Genomic DNA, 22967 nt, shown 5'->3' with positions numbered 1-22967 from the left:
ATCAGTCTACATCCCAATCCCAAAGAAGGGCAGTGCCAAAGAATGCTCCAACTACCGCACAATTGCACTCATTTCACATGCTAGCAAGGTTATGCTTAAAATTCTACAAGGAAGGCTCAAGCAGTATGTGGACCGAGAACTCCCAGAAGTGCAAGCTGGATTTAGAAGAGGCAGAGGAACCAGAGACCAAATTGCAAACATGCGCTGGATTATGGAGAAAGCTAGAGAGTTCCAGAAAGACATCTACTTCTGCTTCATTGACTATGCAAAAGCCTTTGACTGTGTCGACCACAGCAAACTATGGCAAGTTCTTAAAGAAATGGGAGTGCCTGATCACCTCATCTGTCTCCTGAGAAATCTCTATGTGGGACAAGAAGCTACAGTTAAAACTGGATATGGAACAACTGATTGGTTCAAAATTGCGAAAGGAGTACGACAAGGCTGTATATTGTCTGCCTGCTTATTTAACTTATATGCAGAATTCATCATGCGAAAGGCTGGGCTGGATGAATCCCAAGCCGGAATTAAGATTGCCGGAAGAAATATCAACAACCTCAGATATGCAGATGACACAACCTTGATGGCAGAAAGTGAGGAGGAATTAAAGAACCTTTTAATGAGGGTGAAAGAGGAGAGCGCAAAATATGGTCTGAAGCTCAACATCAAAAAAACGAAGATCATGGCCACTGGTCCCATCACCTCCTGGCAAATAGAAGGGGAAGAAATGGAGGCAGTGAGAGATTTTACTTTCTTGGGCTCCATGATCACTGCAGAGGGTGACAGCAGCCACGAAATTAAAAGACGCCTGCTTCTTGGGAGAAAGGTGATGGCAAACCTAGACAGCATCTTCAAAAGCAGAGACATCACCTTGCCAACAAAGGTCCGCAGAGTGAAAACCATGGTTTTCCCAGTAGTCATGTATGGAAGTGAGAGCTGGACCATAAAGAAGGCTGATCGCCGAAGAACGGATGCTTTTGAATTCTGGTGCTGGAGGAGACTCTTGAGAGTCCCATGGACTGCAAGAAGATCAAACCTATCCATTCTGAAGGAAATCAGCCCTGAGTGCTCACTGGAAGGACAGATCCTGAAGCTGAGGCTCCAATACTTTGGCCACCTCATGAGAAGAGAAGACTCCCTGGAAAAGACCCTGATGTTGGGAAAGATGGAGGGCACAAGGAGAAGGGGACGACAGAGGACAAGATGGTTGGACAGTGTTCTCGAAGCTACAAACATGAGTCTGACCTAACTGCGGGAGGCAGTGGAAGACAGGAGGGCCTGGCGTGCTCTGTCCAGGGGGTCACGAAGAGTCGGACACGACTAAACGACTAAACAACAACAACATTCTAGTCTGCATCCACAGAAGTCTAGTGTCCAGATCCAGGGAAGTCATAGTCCTGCTCTCTTCTGCCTTGGGCAGACCACACCTGGAACATGGTGTCCACTTCTGGGCACCACAGTTTAAGAAGGATGTGGACAAGCTGGAAGGTGTGCAGAGGAGGGAGACCAGGTTGATCAAGGGTCTGGAAGGCAAGCCGTATGAGGAGCGGTTGAAGGAGCTGGGTATGTTAAGCCTGGAGAAGAGGAGACGGAGAGGAGATATGAGAGCCATCTTCAAATATCTCAAGGGTTGTCCCATGGAGGAGGGAGCGGGCTTGTTTTCTCCTGCTCTGGAGGGCAGGACTCGAACCAAAGGCTTCAAGATGCAAGAAAGGAGATTCCAGCTGATCATTTGGAAAAGCTCTCTGACAGTAAGAACAGTTCAGAGCAGTGCAACAGACTCCGACAAGCGGAGGTGGACTCTCCTTCCTTGGAGGTTTTGAAGCAGAGGTTGAATAGTAATTGCCAGGGATGCTTCAGCTGAGATTCCTGCGTTGCAGAGGGCTGGACTAGATGACCCCTGGAGTCCCTTACAGGTCTACGATTAAGTTTCTGGATCTCTTGGCTCTTGCAAAGCCAACCTGCTCTGCTAGTAACTCGGCACGTGGGCCTCAGTCCAAGGACGGCTGTCGTAACTTGTGTGTTGCGCAAACACTGTGGGCTGCGTGGCGTTGGCACCAGGCTGGGGAGTGGGCTGAAACAGGCGATTGGGCAGCGGTCCCTCTTAATGGATGCCACGTGGCTGTTGCATCAAAGTTCCGGCTGCCCTGACATACCTCTCCGTCTGGTGGAAATGGGGACATCCTATTCCATAACAGAATATAATTCATGCCTTGCCCATCTGACTGGGTTGCCACAGCCACTCTCGGCGGCTTCCAACATATACAAAAACTCAATAAAACATTCACAAGCTTCCCTTTCCAGAGCTGCCTTCAGATGTCTTCTAAAGGTCGTATAGTTACTTATTTCCTTGGCTCGGGGGTTGCATGACCCCCACCATTTCCCTGATGAAAACAGGGATATCCTAAGGGAAAGTGGGACATTCCAGGATCAAATCAGAAACTGGGAATAGGGATGCTTGGAGGGCCTGCCTTGAATGTCATGCTTAGAACTAGGAGTAGCCTCTCCTTTATCAATCCTGGTTGTGTCCTAGTAATCTGCGAAGGAGTTTGGGATATGGGTCTTCTTGTCCCATTGAATCCCCACAAAGACCCTGGGAGGGGGGCAAGGCCAAAGCAGAGCAGAGCTTTTTGGCGGGGTTCAAACGCAATTCTCCTTGGCCCTTTATCCTGCAGCTGACAACAGCTGCCTCTCCTTCAACACTCCCCAAGTCCATGGCACATATTGGGCTGCTTCTGTTTTCAATAGGCATTTCGTGTTTTTACATTGTTCTTTTATCCTGTGAACTGCCTGAGACCTGCGGGGTATAGGGTGGCCTACCAATTTTGATGATGATGATGATGATGAAGTACTATCATGGCGCCTTGTAGCTGCCTCTCCTCTCCACTCAGAGCTCCCCTTGCTTTCTTCACAGGGCTGGAACAGGAGCTGCTCTGGCATCCCTTTCTGGAAGGCTGTGGTGCACGGACCCTGCTTCAGGGTCCTGATCCTGCAGCGCCTTCTCTTCACCACTTTGCAGATCTGCCCAGCCTCCTGCTGACTCAGGCCTGGCTCCCCCTGATAGCTCCGGCTGCAAGAGGCCAACCTGTTGCTCAGGAGGAGATGAAAATGACTCTGCTGCAGATCACCCAAGCAGCAGCAATTCTGACACAGCAAAAATATACCTTTGCCAAGCGAGCATTGGAATAAAAGGAGCATAACTCAGTCTGCAGGAGCATCACTGGTTGTTGGCGAGACTCGTTTTACAACAGAGAGAAACTGAACCTTTTGTGTCCTCAGGCTAGTGGAACTCTCTGCCACTGGAGATTCAGGGGGCGCCTTCCATGCAAAGCTGTAGTTGCCTGCTGAAAACATTTCTATTCCTCCCGGACTGTGCTGGCAATTAAGAATGCATCCTTTTACAAATGGTTAATCGATGTCTGTTGTTCACTTTTTCAAAGGTTAAACAGGTATTAGGTCTTTACTGATGTAAATCTCTTGGATATACTTTTGGATGACACAGTGGTGTACAAATATTTTTATAAATAAATATGAAATGTTTTTATAAATAAATATGAAATGTTTTTATAAATAAATATGAAATGTTTTTATAAATAAATATGAAATGTTTTTATAAATACACGTGAATGAAGGAAATAAACAAATGAGGAGAGCTGGGCTCCCGTTCCTCCCACTGGCCAACCAGATGTCCAACGGAAGCCCCCCCTCCCCCAGCCCCCCTCCCGTGCTTTGCTCGCCCCTCCCCCAGTCACAGGCACTCAGTGGCTCAGAGCATATCCCCTCAACTGTGCCAGAACTAACGGGACATCTCATTTTTCCCTGCGTGAGCATGGCAGTCATTTGGCCCCCCTGCTCTCAGGCAATGTCGGAATGTGATTTCCACTCAAAAAAGCACATTGGGGGGCCAGGGACCTTGTGTGCGTCAGGTGATTCATGCAGGAGTGTGGCCCCAGAAGATGGGGCCCCGCTTTTCCCATGTGGCATTTGACAGTGTGCCATGGGCTGGCTTAAAGGAGCCTGGTAGCCACTGTGCCCAAGGTCCACGGAAAGGTCATCTTCTGCTGCTATGAATGTAATATCTTATTCTGAAATATTGTTTTGAGTTTGGGGTGGGTGGCTTAGCCCATATGATGCTGGAGCGAGTCCCTTCTCATTCCTGGACCCAGCAAGGGTTGAAATCCTCTGCTGAAGGAGCCAGGCACCTTTCTGGGCCAGCGAATGGCTGGAGGGCGCAAGGAAGGCGCTTTCTCTGCGCCCGAGGACACCTGGCTGGCAGTCAGAAGGACAAAAGTCACAGGGGGAGCGGCTGCTTCCAAGCCTGGGACTGGGGGAGAACCTCGCCTCTGCTCCGTCTGGGAGAAAGGGATTTCCATCCCGGCTCATAAACCCCAAAAAGACAGGCAGTGGGCTCCCAATCCCTGCCCTTGTTTAACCTCCCTGTCTTCCTACCCCTGCCGCTTCCAACTCTCCCTCTGCTGTTTTCTCCCCAAGCTGTCAAACCTGAATATGAGCTCCCTGGGGCAGAGTCCTGTCCTACATTCCAAGGGCCGTCACTTGATTAATGGTGAAATAATAATATTCATCTGAAAGTGCAATTAATTATCTTCAATGGGCTCAAATATCCCCAAGATGCAAGCGATTGCATCTCTGTTTGCCATGCTTTCTTCGGCCCTGGTACAGATTAGGGCATGTGGCCACGATTGCCCAGGGCCACCCCTGTCATTGGGAGTGAGGTGGCTGCTTCAGGGGCAGATGCTGGGCTGGAGGACACAGGGGTGAGGCATCGTAGGACAAACACAGCCTGCCACCCCCAAGCTGGCTTGCTGCCTTCAGGTGCAGGAGAGAACATTGTCCCATCTCCAGCACTGAAGACAAAGATTCAGCTTCCAGCTGAATCACGGGAGCTGCAGTTTGTTAAGTATTGTGGCTCTTTGAGGGGGTAAACTACACTTCCCAGAAGTCCTTGGGGGAAATCATGTGCTTTCACTGTACGTTGAGTACAGGGCCTGAGAAGATTTGGTTTTCCCCATCCTTGCTGAGGGTGGGGACAAAACCCATCACCCTCATGCCCTGGCTGACCACCATCAGTGACAGAGCAGCAAGCCAGCTTGGGGGTGGCAGGCTGTGTTTGTCCTACGATGCCTCACCACTGTGTCCTCCAGCCCAGCATTTGCCCCTGAAGCAGCCACCTCACTCCCAATGACAGGGGTGGCCCTGGGCAATCCTGGCCACATGCCCTGATCTGAACCAGGGCCCAAGAAAGCATTGCAAACAGATTTGCAATCGCTTGAGGATAATTGAGCCCATTGAGGATAATTAATTGAACTTTCAGATTATTACTGTTATTATTACTTCACCATTTATCAAGTGAGGGCTCTTGGAATGTAGGACAGGATTCTGTCCCAGGGAGCTCACATTCAGGTTTGACAGCGTGGGGAGAGAACAGCAGAGGGAGAGTTGGAAGTGGCAAAGGTAGGATGACTGGGAGGTTAAACAAGGGCAGGGATTGGGAGCCCACGGCCTGCCAATGGGAAGAAGAGTCAGACCACATCCGGAAGACCTCAGGTTCCCCATCTCTGAGCAAGAGCTTCGCTCAGAATATGGGCTTTCAAGCAGAACAGGTGTACAAAAGGGGGCAGGAGTGAGGAAAGAATTGAGGACTTCTAATGTAACCCAAAGTCGTACAGCCAGAAAAGTTGAGGTCACAAGCAGGCGTTTCTCTGGAGAAACATGATTCTGCGCCCCTTGAAAGGTCACCTGAACTAGTCTGGGCAAATACATACATGGGATTCAGAAGCATCGCTGCCTCTGATGGTGGAGGGAGAGCAGAGCCAGCCAGACTAGGAGCCATTGATAGCCTCTCCTCCATAAGTCTGCCTAGTCCTTCTTTCAGGCCACCCAGGTTGACATCTGATGTCTTTCCACAGGGAGGGAGCCACTGCCAAGAAGGCCCTTTGCCTGGTACCCTGTAGCTGAGTCACCAGAGGAGGACCTCAATGTCCAGGCCAAGCGATGGGGGTGGAGACGCTCCTTTGGGGCTGCCTTCAGATGTCTTCTAAAGCCTTTATACTTGCTTATCCCCTTGGCACAGGGGTGGCATTACTCCATACTCTCCAGGATTTCTCAGTGGAAAATAGGAATGTCATAAGGAAAATTACAGCATTCTTCGATCAAATCAGAAACCAGGTCAGCTTCTGTAAATCCAGGAGGAGGAGCTTTGGCCCAGGGTATAAAAGGCTCCAGCCCTGGAAGAAGCTCCAGCTCAACTCAGAAGGTTTTCTCCAGCAGCCGAGAGAAGCTCCCAGCCCACAGCCAGCCATCATGGCAAGTGTCATGATGACAGGCGACGTGGCAGAATTGGGTGGGGACATCATTTCCTGGTGTCACCGGAAATCACCCCCCCCCTCATCTACACGCGTACCACACAAGCACCACACACACATACACGCATCTCCCCTCCCTCGCCCGAGAGATGTCCCTTTAGAGGGTCATCTCCTAAAAGCCTTCCGTAAATAAGGAAGCGCTAGACTGACAACCGTTCGCCATAAGCGCTCCGCTTCGCCCCATTTTACTGTGAGTAGACCGGGCGCCTGAACTCTAGGTCAAACAGCGGCCGCCTCAGCCAATCATTGTTGCCGAACAGCGCCCCTGGTGGCGGCTGCGCTGGTACTGCAGCCGGCATTCACTGCGTCCCTGTTTGACAGCTCACTGATACAACGTTTCCGAGTTCAGTCAACCGTGACTGATCCAATCAAGACCTTGCTACATTGTTTCCTGAACTTGGAGCTGGTTTGAACTTCAAAGTCTTTCGCCGTTTTATATTCACCAAAAATCAGCCGTACGTCGGATTTTCATCGGACCACTTTTATTCCTCTGCATGTTACAAGGACTATCAAAGGGGGGTGACTTGGGACGGAGTGGCCATAATCCCTTGACCGAGCAGTCATGTACTCTGCGACCTTTCCCCGCTGACAAGACAACCTTGATAGCCCTCGTGATGGGCTCAGACACAGGGCTATCACGGATACAATAACTTGCATATCTTAGTGTATTTTGCGCGGACTCTCACAAAGGCCACTGACCGGATTCCCCTCAGGGGGCAGGAAGACTTCGCCCTTCTCCTTTGTTTTCAGAGTGACTCATGTGGGGAGGAGGGAGCAGGCTCTGGCCAGGTGTCGGGACACTCAGATTACCTGTGGAGCCCCTCCTCGACTCCTCCTCATTCTAATATAATCATGATGTAAATATGATGTAATTCTGGGGGTGTAGTTTGGGGAATTAGCAACTAATAAAAGTTAGGGTCATCCTTTGTTCGGGGCTTCCATCTTGCTTCACCTTGTGGGCGGTGGGAGCCCTGTCGCGACAGTCTTTCTTCTAATAAAGACCAAGCCTACTGGCTGCTGTTTTGCTCTGACTTGCTCTGGTTGGTGTCTCTGTTTGTCCAAGGGAGCCCTCGGATTGTCCGGTAACACTGGTAAGTCCAGGGGTGGTCGCCTGTCTAAGCAGGTTGGGCAGGAACTCCTCTTTCCACCTGGATAATAACCATCCGTGCCTCTACCTTCTCCTTCCTTCCTTCCTTCCTTCCTTCCTTCCTTCCTTCCTTCCTTCCTTCCTTCCTTCCTTCTCTCCAGCTTGGTGATCGTCTACCCCTGGGCCCGGCGTTTGTTTCCCCTGGACCCTAATTTTGGGGACCTCTCTGGCCCTGCCCTCTCATTAGGAACCTCTCCAGCCCTCTTTGCACAAGGTCCAGGAGGCTTTTTCCGAGCTGCGTGAACTGCTCTGCGACAATCTCCACGTGGACCCCCTCAACTTCAGGGTGAGGCTGCTCCCCCGCCCCAAGGAGATGCCTGGTGGGGGGGGGACTGGGCGGTGCTGTGTGTGTGTCACTCTGGGTGGCTTATAGGACATAAAACATGGGAAGACATTAGACATTTCCTGTTACAGGGTTGCATTCAGATTTCAGTTAGTTTTTCAGTTCCTTGACATCTGGTGGGAGGGCATTCCACAGGGCAGGCACAACAACCGAGAAGGCCCTCTGCCTGGTTTCCTGTAACCTCACCTCTCACAGTGAGGGAACCGCCAAAAGGGTCGCCTTCAAAGGTAGCCCCACATGGGGGGCATTGCAGTAGTCCAAGTGGGAGATAGCCAGAGCATGCACCACTCTGGCGAGACAAGCTGAGGGCGGGTGGGGTCTCATCCTGTGGACCAGATGGAGCTGGGACACAGCTGCCCTGGACACAGAAATGACCTGTGCCTCCATGGACAGCTGTGAGTCCAAAATGACTCCCAGGCTGCCCACCTGGTCCTTCAGGGGCACAGTTGCCCCATTTAGGACTAGGGAGTCCCCCACACCTGCCTGCCTCCTGTCCCCCCCAAACAGTAATTCTGTCTTGTCAGGATTCAGCCTCAGTCTGTTGAATCTGCTGTGGGATCTGTTGTGGGGAGAGGGTGCCCCATACATGGGCCCCCTGGCAGAAGGAGTCACCCTCTCTTTTCTCTTCCAGCTCCTGGGCGAGGTCCTCATCACCCTCCTGCTAGCCCCCCCTTGGACAGGAATTCACCCCTGCTTACCACCATGCCTTCCACAAGCTGGTCAGGGTGGTGGCTCATGCGCTGGCCTGCCGGTCCCACTGAGACACCCCCCAGGGAGAAGCGGCTGCCTCCTTCTGCTCTCGCCACTCACCAGGTTTGGTGGGGGCCACCCCTTCCAGCCCCCATGTGACGCTTGACCCTCTAATAAATCCTCCCTCTGCAATCTGACCTGGCGTCCTATGTCTTCTTCTCTGGGACAGAGGGAGGGGACAGGCCTGGGGGTGGGGGGTTAGTTGGGGGGCGTGGAAAGGGGGGGTCTTCTCTGTCACTCAAGAGGAATCATTAAGCATCAGTGGGGGTTTTAGGGCGCTATGGTATTTTGCCCCCTCCAAGCTGCAGTGCTTTTCAGAGCCAGAGACCCCTGCTGTGTCCCCAAATCTTTTATCCCCAAAATTCCTGGCAAGATCCCCCCCGATGCTCCCAGCCCCCCCCCCGGTCTCATTGGTTGTCTCCCCATCCATTTCTTGGTATTTGCTCCTGTTCTGTTGCCCTCTCTGTTCTTTCTACTCTGGAGAAATTGGGGGTGAGAGACTCAGAGGGGGATGCGGACCCTTCCCCTGCTCTGGATTCCATCCCCCAGAATAAGGGGTGGAGGTACCAACATGGCCACCCAGGGAGACTCCCAAGGGCCACTCCCCCCCCCCGCAATGCCCCTCCTTGCCTCTTTCCAGATGGGTGTCGGGGACGGAGCTGCCTCTTAATCGGCAGAAAGAGAGGGCCATTCATTTCGTTTTATCCATTTATTTCTTCATTAAATCTGGGGGTTCACAAGATGGAATTATGATATAAAAACACAAAACACGTAATCAAATAAAAACAAATGCAAACCAATAAACACCCCCGCCAACATATTTCACACCCATAATAACATCAAAGGAGTTTACCACCTTCATTGGAATGTCAAACAAAGCCAGGGGGGCAGCGAACCCGGCAAGTCACCCTTTGGGGGTCCCAGGCGGAGGTCTATGGGGGTATGGGGCAGGTCTCCCCTACTCGTCCGAGGGTATAGAATAGGCACGACCCGCCCTCGTCCGGTAATTTATTGGGGGGGGCGGGTTGTGAGCCGGGATGGACATCCCTGTCTCCCAGACGAAGAAGAGGCGAGGTTCTCCCCCAGTCCCAGGCTTGGAAGCAGCCCCTCCCCCTGTGGCTTTTGTCCTTCTGACTGCCAGCCAGGTGTCCTCGGGCGCAGAGCAAGCGCCTTCCTGGCGCCCTCAGGCCATTCGCTGGCCCAGAAAGCTGCCTGGCTCCTTCAGCAAAGGATTTCTGTCCCAGAACAGCCCTGGCCAACTCCCGTGGGGAGGGCGGGGAACCGCTTTGAATGGGGACACAATTGGCGAGCGAAGAGCCACACGCCCCCTTCAAAGGGATCCTGATTTCTGCTGCAGGAGAAGAGTATCTGTGTGGAAAGAGGCTGATTTCTGCTTTGCTTGAACGGGGCAAGGAGGGGAGGGAATGTTTTAAGTTATGGGGCTTTTTCGGAATCTGCTTCATCTCCCTTCCCCTGAAGCAAGGAATGCAAAGATTTTGGGAGGAGCGGACTTTAAATTTGCCTCTTTGCGATGGATTAATTTTAGAAGTAAGGACTTTGCCTGAAAGAAGATGGAGAGCAACAACCTTGAGGGACTTTTGAGGGATTTTGACACACACACCCCTTGGGACTTCCTTATGAGAAATAAAAGCAGTAAAGAAGAAAAGAGGGGGGACAACTGGATCGACTGTCTGCTAAGCAGGAAGATTTCTGAGTTCAGGGGGGAGGAAGGAGAGGAGAGCAGGATTTTGTGGAGATTACCGTATTTGTTGCTCTATGAGACTCACTTTTTCCCTCCTAAAAAGTCAGGGGAAATGTGTGTGTGTCTTATGGAGCTAATGCAGGCTGCGCAGGTAGCCCAGAAGCCAGAACAGCAAGAGGGATTGCTGCTTTCACTGTGAAATGATCCCTCTTGCTGTTCAGGCTTCTGAGATTCAGATTTTTTTTTTCTTGATTTCCTCCTCCAAAAACTAGAGGCGTCTGGTGCGTCTTATAGAGCGAAAAATACGGTACATCACCCCCCCTCCTTGGAGCCTGAAGGTGGAAACAAGAGCAGCGAAAGGGACAGGAGGGACCACATTGTGCAGCATCTTGACGGCTTCTGAGACGCAAAAGAAGAGAAATGGATTCTGCATATTTCTTAATGAGCTGGTTGTATGTAAAACTGAGGATTAAATTTGGAGCAATGTGAAGGGTGGGTGGCGCTGGGAGATTGGGAGTGTTACAGGAGGGGATGTATATTATATATTTATACAAAAAACCCCATGGGGTTTCATGTTCACCCTCTGCAGTCCGCTCTAGTGAGGCTGAGTTGCTGGTTATGGGGGCTGGAGGTCGGACAGCCATGTTCAAGGCCAGGTAAGGGAGGAAGGTGTGGATGTTGTCGGGGAGGAAGCAGGGCCTAAGAAAGCATTGTGAACAGAGTTTCAATTGCTTGTCTCTTGAGGATAATTGAGCCCATCGAGGATAATTAATTGCACTTTCAGATGATGATGGTCATTATTATTATTTTGCCATTTATCAATTGAGGGCCCTTGAAATGTAGGACAGGACTCTGCCCCAGGGAGCTCACATTCAGGTTTAACAGCATGGGGAGAGAAAAGCAGAGGGAGAGTTGGAAGCGGCAGGGGTAGGAAGACAGGGAGATTCAACAAGGGCAAGGATTGGGAGCCCACTGCCTGCCAATGGGAAGCAGAGTCAGACCACATCCGTAAGACCTCAGGTTCCCCAGCCCTGAGCAAGAGCTTCACTCAGAATATGGGATTTGAAGCAGAAGAGGTGTACAAAAGGGGGCAGGAGTGAGGAAAGAATTGAAGAATTCTAAAGTGACCCAAAGTCCTACAGCCAGAAAAGTTAAGGTCCCAGGCAGGTGTTTCTCAGGAGAAAGATGATTCTGCGCCCCTTGAAATGCCACCTGAATCAGTCTGGGCAAATACACACATGGGATCCAGAAGCATCGCTGCCTCAGATGGTGGAGGGAGAGCAGAGCCAGCCATGGGAGCCATTGATAGCTTCTCCTCCATGAGTCTGGGTGATTCATGAGTCATGAGCAATGGGGTGGAGACGCTCCTTTGGGACTTCCCTATCCAGGGCTGCCTTCAAGTGTCTTTTAAAAGTTGTATAGTTGCTTGTCTCCTTGGCTCGGGGGTGGCATTACTGTTGGGATACTGCCGGGGAAACGGGGGCATCAGGCAGGCCACCAGCTTACTCCGGATGATCACCGGTTTTCTGTGGAACAGCTTCAGTCCGTCAGTGACACAAGCCTCAGATATGCTTAGAGACCCATGCACGCTCTTTCAGCAGAGTGTGTAAATTATCACACAGCAGATGTGACAGACAGAGGAAGATTTAAGCATTATTTACAGCATTTATTCAGCATTGTTCAGGAACACAGGAAAACATGTCTGCATCCCTTCATCTCCGGCACAACAGCCGTAACACAAAACCAACATACAACGGGAGTTCCAAGCAGACTGTGCTGGACATAAACAGGCATGTGATCCACAACAGTCATGCCTGACCCTGTTAAGGTGGAATGGAACTATATTCTCACAATCGCCATATTTTTCGCTCTATAGGACACACTTTTCCCCCTTCAAAAATGAAGGGGAAATGTGTGTGCGTCCTAGGGAGCGAAGACGCCATAGCCCCGCGACCCTCTCCTGGCTGGAGCGGTGACGCGTGGCTATGGCAGGAGCCTCTCCACTGCGCCTTTCCGCTGCTCCCTGGCGTGTTCTTCGGGGCTGGTGGTGGGCTTCCCCCCACCAGCCGCAAAGAGCAGGTCGAACGGAACCTGCAGCCTGGAGAGCGAGAGGGTTCGTTGTGCACCGACCCCTCTTGCTCTCCAGGCTTCCAAGGTAGCTGCCTGAATGCACCTTAAACAGCACCTTGTTTTAGAGCGGGAAAACAAGAGGGGGGAAATTCAACCCCTCTCTGCGCAGCACCTCCTGCCGCTTTGCTGAAGGGCGCTGGGCAGAGAGGGGGAGAATTTTTTTTCTTGTTGTCCCCCTTCCCCTTCTTCCCCTTCACAATCAATAGACCTCGACAAGGTCAAGGAGACCTTTTCCAAGTTGAGTGAACTGCTCCACGTGGACCCTGTCAGCTTCAGGGTGAGGCTGCTCCCCTGCCCCAAGGGGCTGCTGAGGGGGGGGGGGTGCCGTGTGTGTGTGTGTGTGTGTGTGTGTCACTCTGGGTGGCTTACAGGACATAAAACATTTAAAAAATCCTGATACAGGGTTGCATTCAGATTTCAGTTAGTTGTTTATTTCCTTGACCCCTCATGTGAAGGCATTCCACAGGGCAGGGGCCACTACCAAGAAGGCCCTCTGCCTCGTTCCCTGTAACCTCACCTCTCACAGTGAGGGAACCATCAGAAGGCCTTGGACTAGGGTGTCCGTTCAGGACTAGGGGGGTCAGCCTATGTCCCCCCAAAACAGTAATTCTTTCTTATCAGAATTCAGCCTCAATCTGTTGAATGCGTTGTGGGATCTGTTGTGGGGAGAGAAGAAGAGAAGAAGAGGAGTTTGGATTTGATATCCCGCCTTTCACTCCCTTTAAGGAGTCTCAAAGCAGCTACCATTCTCCTTTTCCTTCCTCCCCCACAACAAACACTCTGTGAGGTGAGTGGGGCTGAGAGACTTCAGAGAAGTGTGACTGGCCCAAGGTCACCCAGCAGCTGCAGGTGGAGGAGCGGAGACACGAACCCGGTTCCCCAGATAACGAGTCTACCGCTCTTAACCACTACACCACACTGGCTGTGTGGGTGACCCACACATGAAAGGAGTTTACCACCTTCATTGAAACATCAAACAAATAGATCCAAAGTAAAACGCCAGGGGGGCAAGTTGCGTTTTGCGGGTCCCAGGGGAGATCAATGCTGGAAAGGGGCAGGTCTCCCCTAATCTTCTGAGGGTATCGAAAGGGTATGATCTGCGGCCGTCCGTTAATTTATTTTGGGGGGTTTGTGAGCCGGGATGGAAATCCCTGTCTCCCAGTCGAAGAAGAGGCGAGGTTCTCCCCCAGTCCCAGGCTTGGAAGCAGCCGCTCCCCCTGTGACTTTTGTCTTTCTGACTGCCAGCCAGGTGTCCTCGGGCGCAGAGCAAGCGCCTTCCTTGAGCCCTCCGGCCATTCGCTGGCCCAGAAAGTGCCGGGCTCCTTCAGCAAAGGATTTCAACCCTTGCTGGGTCCAGGAATGAGAAGGGACTCGCTCCAGCATCATACAGGCTAAGCCACCCACCCCAAACTCAAAACAATATTTCAGAATAAGATATTACATTCACAGCAGCAGAAGACGACCTTTTCATGGACTTTGGGCACAGTGGTTACCAGGCTCCTTTCAGCCAGCCCATGGCACACTGTCAAATGCCACGGGGGGGGGGGAGCGGGACCCCATCTTCTGGGGCCGCACTCCTGTGTGAATCACCTGACCCACACAAGGCCCCTGGCCCCCCAATGTGCTTTTTTGAGGGGAGATCGCATTCCGACATCGCCTGAGAGCAGGGGCCCCCAAATGACTGCCAAGCTCACGCAGGGAAAAATGAGATGTCCCATTTGTTCTGGCACAGTAGAGGGGATATGCTCTGAGCCACTGAGTGCCTGTGACTGGGGTGGGGAGAGCAAAGCACGGGAGGGGGGCTGGGGGAGGGGGGCTTCCATTGGAAATCTGGTTGGCCAGTGGGAGCAAGGGGAGCCCAGCTCTCCTCATTTGTTTATTTCCTTCATTCACATGTATTTATAAAAACATTTCATATTCATTTATAAAAATATGTGTACACCACTGTGTCATACAAAACTAAATCCAAGAGATTTACATCAGTAAAGACATAATACCTGTTTAACCTTTGAAAAAGTGAACAACAGACATCAATTAACCATTTGCAAAAGGATGCATTCTTAATTGCCTGCACAGTCCGGGAGGAGTAGAAATGTTTTCAGCAGGCCACTAAAGCTTTGCATGGAAGGCGCCCCCTGAATCTCCAGTGACAGAGAGTTCCACTGGCCTAAGGACACGAAAGGTTCAGTTTCTCTCTGTTGTAAAACGAGTCCCGCAAACAACCAGTGATGCTCCTGCAGACTGAGTTATGCTCCTTTAATTCCAATGCTCGCTGGGCGAAGGTATATTTTTGCTGTGTCAGAATCGCTGCTGCTTGGGTGATCTGCAGCAGAGTCATTTTCACCTCCTCCTGAGCAACAGGTCGGCCTCTTGCAGCAGAGTTATCAGGGGGGGCCAGGCCTGACTCAGCAGGAGGCTGGGCAGGTTTGCAAAGTGGTAAAGAGAAGGGGCTGCAGGATCAGGACCCCGAAGCAGGGACCGTGCACCACAGCCTTCCAGAAAGGGATGCCAGAGCAGCTCCTGTTCCAGCCCTGTGAAGAAAGCAAGGGGAGTTCTGAGTGGAGAGGAGAGACAGGTACCGGTACCATTGAGACACCCCCAGGGTCTTCTGGTCTTTCCACCCACCGGGTGGGGTGGGGCCCACTCCTACCAGCCCCCATGTGACGCTTGACCCTCTAATAAATCCTCCCTCTGCAATGTGACCTGGTTTCCTGTGTCTTTTTCTCTGGGACGGAGGGAGGGGGCAGGCCTGGGGGTGGGTGGAAACATCTCAAGTTAGTTGGGGGGCTAGGAAAGGGGGGTTCTCTGTCACTTAAGAGGAACCATTGAGCACCAGTGGGGGGGGTGTTCATGGCTCTGTGGCACTTTGTCCCCCCCTGTCGCAGGAAACCCCCCCCAATCATTCAGTTTGTACAAACTTCACACACACTCACACTCACACACTACATACGCTACGCTTCTGTTATAAATTCATAGAAAATCAACCATACATCGGATTTGCACTGTTCCACTTTTATTTTACTCCATGAAGGAAGGACTACAAAATGGGGAAGGTTTGATACAGGGCAGCCATAATCCCTTCAGCATACCAGCACATCCACAGGAGCCCTGCCCAGTTGCTATGCCAACCCTGATGGTCCTAGACAGAAGACCATCAAGATCACAAAGAACTTGCATATGGGAGTGGATTCAGCATGGACTGGAACAAAGGACAATAATCAGCTCTTCCCTCTTGGGGCAGGAAACTGCAAACTCCCCTCTGTCACCTGGAAAGCACTCATGGGGAGGGGGAAAGGGGGAACCAGCCAGGTGCCAGGACACTCAGGTTACCACCACAACCCCTCCCTCAACCCCTCCTATCTGTGATGTATGTATGATGATTCTGGGGGTGGTCTTGATCTACAGGGTGGCTGTAGATTTCAAAAGTCTTTATAAGGTCTTGCACACCATTTTTGGTTTTTTTCCCAGTATTATATTTACTTTAATCTAATCAAAGACACTTAAACTATGTATCTTGTTCATATATAAACAGGATAGAAGAGCAGAGAAAATAGAAAATAAAAATAAAAATATTTTTCCTAAGGTTGTCCCTGGTTCCCATCCAAGAATTCCCCATTTTATTACTAATGAATAAAAAAGAAAGAGAAAAGGATTTTTACACTGCATAGTGAAAATCAGGCCCCCTTCGGGCTCCCAAGCCTTCCTTTTCCATCCCCAGTTTCAACCCCAAACCTAGGTCCGTAAATCTATCTTTTTAGCCCGGTGCCCTAACGTCCGAGGCTCTCAAGTCCCCTTCAGTCCCTCTCAGCCGGCTTTTTTGGAAATCTTTTATGTTAAATACCCAAACTCGAAAAAGTACTTTCCCAATACTGTCAGTGATTTTTTCAACCAAGTCAAGTTGTTTAAGTGTGAAACTCCGTCTTTGTTTCTTAAGTTCATACATCCCAGCTAGTCCAACTTTCACTCTGGTCGGGTTTGAAGTCATCTTGATAGGTCCTCGGCTCTCATTTGTCTTCTGTATCACTTTGGCCGTCCCTTGTTTAACAAATGTCTTTTCCTCCTCTTCTTTCTTTAGTTTCCTTTCTTGTCCAGCTGCCGGTGTTTTGAGTATCAGGCCCTTTTCCATCTCAGTGATTATATTTTCTGTTGGTTTCAGCTTTGAAGGGCTTGTAGACCAAACATGACCTTGCTCGTACGTCTCTTGCAGCTTTCTCATGAGAACGACCAGCTCTTGCAGCTCTGCTCGTATTTCCCGACATATTTCCATCTTGTAGTGTCCGTGGATCCCCTCTAGAGGGATTCTTGTTATTTAGTATTCCTTTCACTTCCGACTCAAAAGTCAATGTTATTTGTATCAATCTTCCTTTGCTTTAAATTACTTTATATCCAGATATTCGGCTAAATGTTAAAACTTTCAGTTCTTTCCAGACCTTGACAGCTAATCTGACAGCTGTCAAAGGCTTGTAAGTCCACCACAGGCTCTTTCACAAGTTACTCCCAGTCTTTAGAAAAGTGGTACTTAATCCAAATATCTAAGCTCTTGCCCTCCAGCACGATAACTTAATCTTTTAAAATCCGTGGAATTAATATCTTTTATCCGATCAACTAAAGATAACCAACGACTCTTCTCACAACCTTAGTTGACAGATCCTTGCTGTTAAGCTGTTTACAATGGGAGTGAGGCGGACTTCCTCTTTTCACCTACCCCCGCTCGTGCCAGATCTATATGTAAAATAATTTCAAAAGTTCGGTTCCAGATTACTCACGGGTTGTTGTTCTTAAATTTAAGTCCGAATTTTAGACGGAAGAAGTCAGCGCTGTCCGGCAAATGGCATGCGGCTTCACTCAGCGGGGGAAGCAGAGGACTCACAGCACCACGCCGCTCCCCGGCACCCGTTCCGTAGCCTTTAAAAAGGCTCCTTCGCGGGTCGGGAGGGCGTTAACGGTGCCCGTCGAGTCACCACGTCCCCGGGCATTCGCGCCCGCAGTTTTAAAGGGTCCCCGTGTCGCCGGCACGGCAAGACCCAGCCCCCGTTGAGCAGATTCCCTCCGGAGCTCGGAGGGAATCTGCCATTAGCCGATCGCGCTAACCCGGAAGTCCACTTGCACACCATTTTTGTGGGTTCTTCCTCTCTCCTGCAAGTGAGGGGAGCACCGTGTTGCAACAGATCAATAAAGGCCAAGCCCACAGGCTGCTGTTTTGCTCCAAGTTATCCTGGTTGGTGTCTTTGTTTTCGTCCAAGGGAGCCCTCGGATTTTCCCGTTGCTACAGAAGGGGGGGGCATGTCTTCTTCACCTTCTTCACTACAATATATCCATTTATTCCCAATTGTCAATGTCAAAGGGAACTAAAATCTATAAAATCCATATCCATAATCCCTCAAGTAAGGTGTCAAGACCCTAATCCTGTCAAAATCACTCTGCCAAACCTTCCTCCGGGCAATGCCAGGTGACAGACTATGCATACACTCAGGAAGCGCTTATCTGCGCATATCTTCAGCTCTGCATATCCCCCCCTCCCTCCTCCTTATGTTAATCCGGTGTAGCTCTGCATATTCCCCCCTCCCTACTCCTTATGTTAATCCGGTGTAACCCAACCTCTCCTTAATATATTCATGATGTAATCTGTGTAACCCAACCTTTCCTTAATGTATTCATGATGTTACTGGGATGTATTTTGCACTGTATTCTGGGACATGGAGGGAGTTTCAAAAGTTCATGTCACCCCTTTCTCGCTGTTCAATCTCGTCTTGAACCTGTTGCGCAATAAACCTTGGATCTCTGCATTTTGCTCCTGTCCAGCTGAGCTCATTTTTCTTCCGCAGGGACCCGCGGACACTTAGTCCGACGAGCTGGGTGGCAGTGTAGCCCCGCACCCAGATTTAGCCGTAACAGTTGGCGCCCACAACGTGGGGCATGCAGTTCTCCCGCGTTGCTGACCAGGGGCCCCAAAATCTTCAGCCGGCACCAGGCCATTTTGCCTGGGAAGATCCTTTGGACCCCCGGCCATCTTCCGGGCGGTAATCGAAAGCCCCAGGAGTTCAGCCGGGGAGCAAAGAGGGATCCAGCTGGCTTATTCATCGATCCTGGGATCATCATAAAGGACGCGTGAGTATAAGGAAGGAAAATGAAAATCCAGTGCACTGGTGGGAAGGGGGTGGAAGTCTCCTGGCAACTGAATTCTCTGCCCTCCTCTCTATCGCTCCTTCTCGCCTATCTCTTGGTCCAATTGGTGAGAGAGACCGTGACCTGCTGCTCGACCCAAAAGGGGGGTTCTGAGCTCTATCTCTTTCTCCTCTCAAACCCTCCAGTCAGCCGCACCAATTGAGAGTCCAAAAGTAAGACGGAGAGATCCGGCTTGGAAAGACAGCCGACTCTCTGCAACGGGCATCTCAGTTGAAAGCAAGGGGCTGGAGTTCTTCTTCCGAACTTCCCGAGTGCCCTTACGGAGGGGGCAGGAAGGGGTCTGGCTTTCTATCCCAATCCCAGCTGCACTGGTCGGTGCCACGTAACACGTGTATCGTGCGTGAGCCCGCTTCCAAAAGCAAGGGGGATTTTCGGTTCAAAGCTCTATCCAGGGGTCACCCGATCTGGCACCGCACGGCGCGGGCGTTCAGTAGGGCCCCTTTTCCTGAGATTGTGACGATAGGTAGGAGATTGCCAGGAGGGATAGCCCATGAGGAATTGGGCGGGATCGGCAGAGTGGAAAAGGACCCCAGGTTATTAAATAGGAAATAGGAAAGGAATAGAAAAAGGAACCGAGTGGGTGAAGCTCGTTAAATTGTTAGGAAGTTGCCAAGCAAAAAGGAAAAGGAAAAACCCTAAATAGCCCCCTGTACAAGTTACCCAAATCCAAATCAACCCCTCTCTTTCTCCCTTCTCTACCCCCCCAAAAAAGAGAAAAAACAACAACAAAAAGCAACAACAACGCATGCATATATAAAGGGGTACCCAGTCAACTAAGCATTGTGAGCCCTGCCAGTTTGGTTAACTGGTTGTGTTTGAAGAGGCAAGGAGGGTCTTAAAACCATGTGGGACCTTCCTACTAATTTCACTTAATGAAGCCAAAGGAAGCGGCCCAACTCCTTGCAATAACCAACTAAAGAATGAGAATATATATGTTTACATGTTGTCTGTTATGTGTGTTGTCTGTTAATACATATATGAAAATATGTATGTTTACATGTTGTCTGTTATGTGTGTTGTCTGTTCCTTCTGTCTCTGACAGACTGGCTTTCTTAAGTGTGCATAGTTTAAACTGCAAGCTTGCTTCAAAATTTATATCTAGGGAAACAAAATGAGAATGAAGGGTGCAAATGTTTGTTATTTCAGAGAGGCTCCGAAGAGTCTTTCTCCGAGTAGCTTAAGTGAGGAGTATGATTTTAAGTTGATGGTAGATAATGTTATGTTGCAACCTTTGAGTTTGTGATTCTACATCCGTGTTCCAGTCCTTTTTCCAGTATTTTGAAATATGCTGTGAAGAAACTAATGTTTCTGCTGCAAAAGCCTAGTTGAGCCAACTGCTCTCTCAAGCTAAAATGCAGTGTATGTATTTCATGCCTATGAAAATAGGTGTTCCTTCTAAGAAAATTGTTAATAAAAGGTAGAAGCTTTGATAGACAACAATTGTCTATCTATAGAGTCCAGTCCTGATATCAGTCTCTAAGATCAACCAGGGTTTCCTGGCTTCTTATTGGAAAATACCTCCCCCACTTGTTTCAGTCTCTTTCAGGTCCCCCCCCTTCTTACTTCTGAGTAAGCTTCCTTCAACAAGGGAGGGGGCACATTCTTTGCTAAAAGTACCCGACATCTCACTTTCCTATGTATCGTTATTTAAAAAATCGTAGTTAGGCGTACTATTCCTATGCAGAGACATTATTAACTTTTGTATCCCGTTTAAATCAAATCCATGACTGGTTTTATTATTTGAGTGGGTATATCAACTAAAATAACCCTATTCTTATAAAATATTCTCTCCCAGATTCTCTTCCTATCTTATCTTAGGAAAACTGTTCTTCCTTTAGAGGGTTCTGTATAAAGCTGGGTACTTTTATTTTCCTCTTCCTTAGTACATGATAGGAGCATTGGTTGTGCTCTCTTCCCCAGTAGTGCCTGTGTACATAACTATGTGTGTGTCTCTTTGGTAGTACAAACCTTGCTGTGAAATCTTGCTGTGAACCCTATATTTTGGAGGGTTGGACTAGATGACCCCAGGGTCCCTTTCAACTCTCCCAATTTGTGGCTGTGTGGAAGGACATGTGTTCGCAAGCATTGGAGGGTAATTCTTAAATTCTGGTGTGGTGATGGAGTTGAAATTCAGCCTAGCTTTGCTCTTTAGTTTTAAAAGGTGAGAGGTGAAGCTGTGATGTTTTGAAGCACAACTGGTAATATCAAGCATTTGAGTGATTACAGTGTTTATCATTTTGTCTACTATTTAAAATCAGACTTCAAAGTCAATTCAAAGTTTAAGCACATACAAATACATATGGGCCTTGACCAATCCTGTAAATAAAGGGCAGGAAAATTTTTGTCTGCAAATGGTAAGGCTGGAATGACTTAGAATGTTAAAAATCCTATGAATTCTGACTCTCTGGCCATTTTTTCCGTATATAAGGGCGTGGCATTGTTCCGCGAATGGCCAGAGGGATATTAGCCCTTTCCTGTACATAAAGGAAGCAGTCCTTTTGCTTGGGCTGAAATTGCTAGCTTTGGTTGGTGAATACTTCAATTACTGAGTTTCTCTTTTTTGTTTTCAAATCTAACCCTATTTTTAAAATCTACTCCTTACCCTTCCCTTATTCAAATTCTAATTTAGCCAAAAGATGCAACATTTTCAATAGTATAAAAAGTTTGCTGAGACATGAACTCCGCACATGCACAGAGGCTAGATCAGCAAAAAAAAAAAGGATAGGAAAAGAAAAGAGAGAGAGGAAGGAGGGGGAACTGTAAGGGGGGGGAGAGGAGGTTTATGTAAAACTTGGAACCATTGAGAGAAATCACCCTTAATGTGTCCCAAGTTTGAAATCTTAACATGCCACATTCTTTTCACAGGTAAATATCAAAGCATTCCACCCCTCAATGGGATTAAAATCACAGACTTTGTGCATTTTAACAGGATATGTGAACCCCGATAACAAAGTGTTTGTCCCCTTTTCCTCCCACAGCAACTTTCTTTCTGTTCTGTGAAACTAGTCTGAATCCCTACTATATTAGTGACTTCCATCTCTTTGTGGCTTTGACACTTTTAGAGTTACAAATAATCTGTTTTCACTTATTTAATCCGTTTTTCCATGATGTCTATGAAGTTAATCGAAGCACAACCAAACATTGTTTGTGGAATGGTATTTGTTTACCTTTTGCCTGAGCATTTCTTATTAATTCTGTCATTTTGGCTAGTTCAAGGTACTTGCACAACTTTAAATTGCCATTAAGTCATTTCCCAGTATTTTGCTATTAACATTCTAGCCGATGTTGTCACATCAAGAAACACTCTTTTATTTTCATTGTTACTTCAGATTTCTTAAAATTGTGTGTCTTAGCATTTATTTACTTTTGGTTCCTCATAGGTCATTGTGTGTGTGTGTGTGTGTGTGTGTGTGTTATTATTTTAACCTTGTATTTTCTTACAGTTCTCTTTCTCTACATATGGAGTAATTTTTTATTTAATAATATGAAAAAACAACAACAAAAACTAACTGAAGGAAAGCAAACAAACGTAGCAGATAATAACAGTAATTATATGAAAATGTGATAATAATATTAAAATGAGTAAAATGCTTAACGTGCTAAGATAACTCAAGGAGATTTGGGGGGCTTTTGCCCCTTCCTTTTCTAACTCTAAGTCCCAAAAAACCCCTGCCCCCTTACAGGATATCACTTCTACATATGTGCAATGATGAAAAAGCAGCAAGAACCCCTCAACTCAGTTCTTCACCATCACAAGACCTGCAACAACAGACACCAGAGTTTTCAAAATGCCCACAGCTATCTCTTTCAAAGACTATAGACTGACGGGGGAGTGGGGCTGACAAAGGGGGGTGGAGTTGAATTGCAAGGACATTTTCTCACTTTTGAACCTCAAGATACATGTGTAAAAATATCACAATTGTCTCAAGATATGCAACTGATACTTAGTTTGTTTTGTGCCAGCTGTGGTGGGTGCCAGGCAACATGGTTAATATGAAAGCCCTAAGTGGATTCACCAGGGATTGCCACTACTGTGTCACCATGCCGGTGTGAGACCACAGAAGAGCTACCTTCGCACCTGAGAACACAAAAATGGTGGAGCTAAAAAAAAAATCAAACTGCATTTTCCCCCCAGTCAGTAGTGGACCTTCCTGCTAAATGTAAAGCATAGACCACTATTGAACAAAATACAACAGGTGTTCTTTTATGCGATATCCTATATCCAGCTATCTGCTACTATACTTGCAAATGACCTTGAGAGGCATGGCTTGCAAGTCCCCTTCAGGTTTGCATAAACCCACACATCTGGTACGGTAGATACCAAGTTAT

At 48.9% G+C, this 22967-nt stretch overlaps 1 protein-coding gene and 1 long non-coding RNA gene across 2 annotated transcripts in view; one reads left to right on the top strand and one right to left on the bottom strand.

The window, feature by feature from the left end:
- LOC309369372 overlaps positions 1-8757 on the top strand; it is a 28925-nt gene extending 20168 nt beyond the window's left edge. Inside the window, exon 4 of the long non-coding RNA XR_014168058.1 lies at positions 8502-8757. This is a non-coding gene — a long non-coding RNA (uncharacterized lncRNA). The remainder of the gene's footprint in view (positions 1-8501) is intronic.
- The window catches only part of LOC309368842 (hemoglobin subunit beta-1-like), a 61127-nt gene that overhangs the window by 30924 nt on the left and 7236 nt on the right, over positions 1-22967 (bottom strand). The window lies entirely within an intron of this gene.

This window comes from Podarcis melisellensis, assembly GCF_964234715.1.
Source record: "Podarcis melisellensis genome assembly, chromosome: 4".
NCBI lineage: Eukaryota > Metazoa > Chordata > Lepidosauria > Squamata > Lacertidae > Podarcis > Podarcis melisellensis.
Note: the sequence above shows the minus strand (reverse complement) of the source record. Positions and strands in the feature narration are given on the sequence as shown.